General features: G+C 44.6%; 1 long non-coding RNA gene across 1 annotated transcript; it reads right to left on the bottom strand.

The window, feature by feature from the left end:
- Positions 1-405: 405 nt before the first annotated feature.
- On the bottom strand, positions 406-6,143 carry LOC120607444 (uncharacterized). The gene is made up of 3 exons (XR_005654158.1): positions 6,006-6,143; positions 2,656-2,867; positions 406-1,008 (listed from the first exon to the last, which is right to left on the bottom strand). It is a non-coding gene; the product is annotated as an uncharacterized LOC120607444 (long non-coding RNA).
- Between the last annotated feature and the right edge of the window lie 233 nt (positions 6,144-6,376).

The raw sequence follows: 6,376 nt of genomic DNA, 5'->3' as shown, positions 1-6,376 counted from the left end.
GTAAGTCCTCAAGTCATAACATATTCGTTATTAGTTCTTGCCACAAAACACATTTACCCATTGAGTACCTGGATTATGGGTCTCCCCTTTCCCTTCCTGGGAGAGGGATTAAATTCAAATCCACTGTCGCTGATTGAGGGTGACTGAAAATACCATCAGCTGACGTTCCAGTTTACCTGTGGAAGGGCTCAAGAATTTTCAGCCCACATTTTCAGCACAAAGAGATTTAGATTTGGGATTTCCCAGGCTTCTAGGAGTGGTGTGCTGTGCATGTACTGAGGGAGAGAGAAAACTAAAGTAGTGTTTCTTGGGAAGCTCAGATTTAGGCTCTTTTTTTTTTTAGGAATTCAAGGAGAGTTGATTAGCATCCTTCTGTTGCTGCCCTTAAAGCCATATTCATGCTGAATCAATCATTCTGATGAGCTGCTGGTGTCCTTTGAAAGTCGCACACCAGAGACACAGGGGAAGTTAAATGAGGATGCTGCGATGGTACAGCCCCCACTCCACCCCCTCGTAGTTTGTTTTTCTGTCAGTCTCCAGTTGTGGCCTGTGTGGGGCTGGCTGGACCTCTAGGGTTCCTGGGCTCTGGGGCAGCTTGCACATGCCATCTCCGTTTGTTTGGTTTTGCTCTCCTGATCTGCACTCCACTCCAACAAATGCTCCTAAAAGGGCCATAGGACACTCACTTTCTCAATGAAAATAAATTTTAATTTACTTGGTTCTGACAGGTTTGAAAGATATTCCTAACACATCACCTGAAACGAAGGCCCTTTGGCCGTCACTAGGGCCGAGTCACTGCCCTGTGGACTCAGGAACATAAGAGGAGAGAGAGACCCCACTCAGGGAGCCCTCAGCACATCTGAGAAACCAGACAGCAGCATTCCCCAAGCTATGCATGCAGCCTGTGAGCTGGAGGGGAAAAGAGAAGCCTTTCAGAGGGCTGGTGTGCAGTTGAGAAGAGGTGGGGAGAACCTGCTTGCACTCCAGGACCAATCTGGACCCCTGGCCCTAAAAATAAGGAGAGAGAAAGGTGTGTCAGGCCAGACAATCTGTTCTGGTTCTCAGTGCCCTGTGTTCTCTGTCTTCTTTGTCTCTATCTGATTCTGTTTGTCTAATTCTATGGGCTGCACCTCTTTTTCCTCCTACTTCCCTCCCTTCCCACATCCTGTCAGCTGATGCTCTGTGCAATCAGTAGCCTCCTAAACCAACAAGGGCATTATGACCAGCAATTGAGTGCTGCCAGAGAGCTGAGCGGCCTGTGGTGAGGTGGGAATGGGGTGCAGGTGTGAGCTCATTTGCCTTGTCCTGCCAGCTATGTCTGCAGAGGGGGACAAAGAGTCCCTATTCTCATCCACCTCAAGGGTGGAAAGCTGAGTGGAGAGAGCTTTCAGTTCACAGTAGGTGGTGGGTGGAACTATGGTGAGCAGAGCAAGACCCACCGTTGTCTTTTGATTTTAGAAACTTGAAACTCTGGACATCTAGAGTTGTCTATATGATTGAGGCTTTCTGACCGGCTTTTACTGTTTGAAACAGAAAAATCTGTAATGAACAATGTCTCAGACTAACAAATACTTCAGTCTGAGTGATTTAGCTTCTATTTACCTGCTGCCTCATTGATCTTCATTCCGAATTCCAACAGCAATTTAAGTCTGTGTCACACAATTTAGAACTCAGTTATATATTGCCTTGTGATGTTCCTGTTGTCTCATAGGAGTTTGTCCGGCCTCCCCAACAAGAATTACAGGCTCCTTTAGGACTGACCCCAAGTATGTCTAATACTTCTTTAACCTCCACCACTCAATAAATACTTCTTGATTAGATCAGACAATATCTGCATTGCAGTGGGGCTTGGTCTCTCATGTTTTACAGCTTTACCTTCACAATGCTTGGCACAGGGAGGTGCTCAATAAGTGGTTTCTACATAAAGGACTGATTTTTTTTCCTGTTAACAAAGAACAAGACAGAACTTTTGGAGATTTTGCGGGAGTACTTGCATCTAAACTTGGTCTGCTGATTCTAACGCCCCTCTGCATTCTCTCCCACGGTCATGTCCTTCAGCTAGTGAAATGGACTGGGGTTAATATTCCTTACTCAGATAGTGTCCTGTCCTCCCAAATTCATGTGTTGATGCCCTAATCCAATCTGATAGCTATCTTTATAAGAAGAGGACACTTGGACACACACACAAAGGCTAGATGAAGTGAGGATATAGGAGAAGGCAGCTGTCCCTAAGCCATGGAGAGAGGCTCCAGGAAAAACCAACATGGCAAACACTTTGGTTTTGGACTTTCAGCCTCCAGAACTGTGAGAAGGGAATTTCTGATGTTTAAACTACCCAGTCTGGTATTTTGTGTGGCAGCCCCAGCAAACTAATATAGATAGAGAAGCTGAGAACTCCTCAAAAAGGAAGTAACTTCTGTCTCAGAGAAAGTATCTAAGGTTTCTGGAAATACCCCTCTGTGGGAGTTCCCAGAAAGATACTGCAGTCCAGCTGAGTCCTGAGTTTGCTCCTTCTTATGCTCCCTGTAAACTAAAAAAGTGTCTACGTCTCCATCCAGAATTATTCCACATCCTGGCCTCTTGGGGCCCTTTCCCACTTTCTCATGCTCTGCCCCCACATCTGTGCAAGCACCCATGCAAAATATGTTGCTTTACCTTGTAAGGCAGTGCAAGGCTCAGGCTGCTTCGTGGTTAAGGTGACTCCTAAGAACATTCTCCCGGGGCTCAGTTCTTTCTGCACAGAGGGATAGCACCAGGCTGTCCATCCACAGGTTGTCTAGTTTAAGCGGTTGCTATCGTCAGGCAGGCTGGGTAAGTTAGCGACTGGTAGAGGCCAATCTCCTTAGGCACTAGCCAAGAAGCTGTATCTAGGGTTGTGCATATGGAGAGGTTAGTCTGAACAATTCATGGGAAAAAACAGGAAGACATAATGGGCAGAAGACATAACGGGCAAAAGGTGACTAGTGAGTGGAAGCCTGCTCTGTCTACTCGAGGAACAGCCTGTTTGTTTAAGAGATCTTCTAAAAGGCTGGGCCCCGCAGGCAGTGGTAGGCAGACTCCCCCTGCAATTTAACCCCCAGAGCTCACTCTTGTGTGTCTGCCAGATGCTGTTCTTCCTTTTTCTCCTACAGATACCTGGGAAAGCTGTTTTCTCACCTGAGCTCCTATTTTCCAAGGTCAGCTGTGTCATACATACTCTGCCAACTTTTGCCCAACTACGTAGGATCTGAACTGAGCACACAAACTCCTTTCAGGTTCTTAAAAACCTTTAATTTAATTTTTTAGTTAATTGCTGGAATCTCTTGGTTCACCTAGGCATGCCATGTTTATAATCTGGAATAGTGTTTTCTAGGTAGGCCTTTAACTGACACAGAGCAGCACTTCTGAGGATGGCATGTACTGCTACTTTACAGTGTCCACTCCTCCCAGCGTGGTCCCCACAGTGTGTTATTGGACTGTGTCTGTGGATGTGGTGTGACAGCTGACCCTCTGAAAGGGCAGCCTGCCACCTTCCTTCATTACCCGGTGATTTTGCCTACCATAGCAGAGGACATGAGCACTACGTTTCTGCTATTCCAACACCGGGAAAGTTTCTGTTGTTACCTTAAGGCCTTGAGACTTAACAGCCACTCGGAGATCTGCTAGGACAAATCTAGGGACCCTCCCTACCTTCTGAAATGCCTCTCCTTTCTCTCTCTTCCCCCATCTTAGTCATTTAAAGAAAGATGGTATTATACAGGCTAGGGTACATGATGGATCTCAACCTTGAGCATGCATCAGAATCATCTGGAGGGTGCTTGTTAAAGCACAGATGCCTAGGCAGCCCTTACTCCCAGAGTCTCTAGTTAGTAGGTCTGGGAAAGGTCTGAGATTTTGCAGTTTTAACTAGTTTAAAGGTAATGCTGATGATTCTGGTCTAGAGCCCATACTTTGGGAACCATTGGGCTAGGATAATGGACAATAATAGATAATATCTCTTTGAGTATGTGTAATTAAATATTTGATTTTCCCATGATTTCATGAACATGCTCTTGAGAATGTGAAGAAAGCCGGGGATCAGGGTTGTGGACAGGAGTTGACACAGTAGAACCAACAGTGGATGTTTGGCCCTAGTTTGCCTGAAAATGCCAATGAGACTGAGCATTATTTTTCAAAGGCTTCTTTTTGACTCATGCTCTGAATTACATTCAAGGATCAAAAATTACAAATAAGGAAGAGATTTTCTAAGCATCAATTTTGAAATATTATTTTTAAAAATATTGAATAGTATATTAATTTTTCATTGCTGATGTAACAAATTACCACAAACTTAAAAATCTAAAAGAGCACAAATTTGTTTTTCATAATTTTTGCAGGTCAGAAGACCAGGTGGGCTCAGCTGAGTTCTCTGCTTAATGTCTCACAAGGCCAAGACTGGAGGCTCTTGAGAATAGTCTGCTTCTAAACTCATTCACGTTGTTGGCTGGAGCCGTTACCTGAGGTTGTAGGACTGAGGTCTCTATATCCTTGCTATCTGTCAGCTGGGGGTCAATCTGTGCTCCCAGAGAGCGCTGACTTTCCTTCCCAAGCCCCGTTCAGCAATTGTAGCCTGAGTCCCTCTAGCACTTCAAACCCCTCTGCCTTCTTCTGCCGAATTTGTCTGACTCCAGACAGAGAAAGTGCTCTCCTCGCACGTTCCTGTCCTGTTTTTGTCCCAGATGACCCCTTGGTTTTCTATATCCTTTCTACACGTTGACTTGCCCCTAGAACTTTTTATCAACGATTCTTGGTTCTAGTATCCCCTCTCAGTCTTTTTTCTTCTCTGGTGTTTTTTTAAATAATATACTGGAGCCCACCCAATTGTCCCCTTCCTTTCAGATAATCCAGGATAATCTCCTCTTTTAAGGTCTGTAACTTTAATGGCATCTGCAAAGTTTCCTTTGCTATATAATGCAGCCTAGTCACACGGTCCAAGGATTAGATGTGGATATCTTTAGGGAGCTGTTCTGCCTAACACAAATAAGTAATATGGTTGAAAAATATCAGAATAACATAAAAATGTTTACAGAAAAGTCTTACTTTTGCTCCCTGTCTTTTCTAACTGATTCTTCTGACCCATCCTACCAGATAGCCATTATTTTTAGTTCCTATGTATTCTCCCAGAGTTGCTTTTTATATGCATAGTCACGAATATGAATATTATTCTTTCTTCTACTTACACTGAAGGTAGCATACTGTACACTTCTGTACCTTGCTTTTTTCTTTTTAAACCTAACTTTAGTTTGGAGATATTTTTCTTACAGTGCATAGACAAAGAAGTTCATCCATCTCTATAAAGCATAGTACTCCGTAAATGGTACTACAGTTTACTTACCCTGTCTCCTATTGGTGGACCGCTGGTCTCTTTTCAATATTCTGCCATATAACCAATACTCTCAGTGACTAATTTCACACAAATGTCATTTCTTGCATGTGACCACTCTTCTTTTTTTTTTTTAGTTCTAACATCTGGTGACAAGTTGGCTTGGTGACAGTCTCTTACAGCTTGTCCACAGGCAGATTGCCCAGGAAATGGAGGCTTTAGCTTGAATTTGTGAGTCTGAATCATTGTTGGACCTGGATAGTCTCAACTCTTCCAAAAGCATCCTCAGCTTTTCTGTGGTAGGTCAGACCATCCTGGTACCACTGCCCCACCACACTGCACACCTCCAGGGGGTGCTATTAACCTTAAGTCGATGTGAATGGCACCCCCTGAGGTTATGCCACCCCGTCCCACCCTACTCAGTCCTGCCCTGCTACTCTGACTAGAAGGAAATTCTAGTCAGTTCCTCTGTTATTATTCACCCTGACCTTTTGGTTGGCGTTCATGCTCTTTCCCAAAAATGTCACTTCTTTTGACCCTTTGAGGTCTCTGGCTTCCTAGTCAGTCCCTTCTTCTTTCATATTTTCCCTGATTTTTTTCCCAGTTATCTGGAGAAGATTCATAAGCTGATTTTTCTTCACCTAAAATAGTAAACTCAACTTACCGCAGGGCTTGGGCACTCGAAGCACACACCATTGGCCTCTCGTCTTAAGCCAGTTTCCTGTCCACCCCCACCCTTGCCTTTGTGAGCAGATATGCCTCGTCTCTGTCCTTCCTATGTGGTTCTGTAGAGGTCTCAACGTTCAGCTTCATTATGAGACAGAAATGACTGGGGAGCTCCTCAGGTGACCTGCTTAGCCCTTTCTTCATAGTCTCTCTGGTGACTCACCAGCAATGAGTTCTTCCCCAGAATTCTACTATTACCAGGGTGAAGTCACTGCACACTCGGTATCAGTCATCCATGACAGGGAGGAGCAGGGTTGCTCCCTAAACTGGATTCAGGGCTAGGGAAAGGCAGACTGAGAAGAAAAGGCA

Source organism: Pteropus medius, unplaced genomic scaffold, assembly GCF_902729225.1.
Source record: "Pteropus medius unplaced genomic scaffold, Ma_sr-lr_union100, whole genome shotgun sequence".
Classification (NCBI taxonomy): domain Eukaryota; kingdom Metazoa; phylum Chordata; class Mammalia; order Chiroptera; family Pteropodidae; genus Pteropus; species Pteropus medius.
Note: the sequence above shows the minus strand (reverse complement) of the source record. Positions and strands in the feature narration are given on the sequence as shown.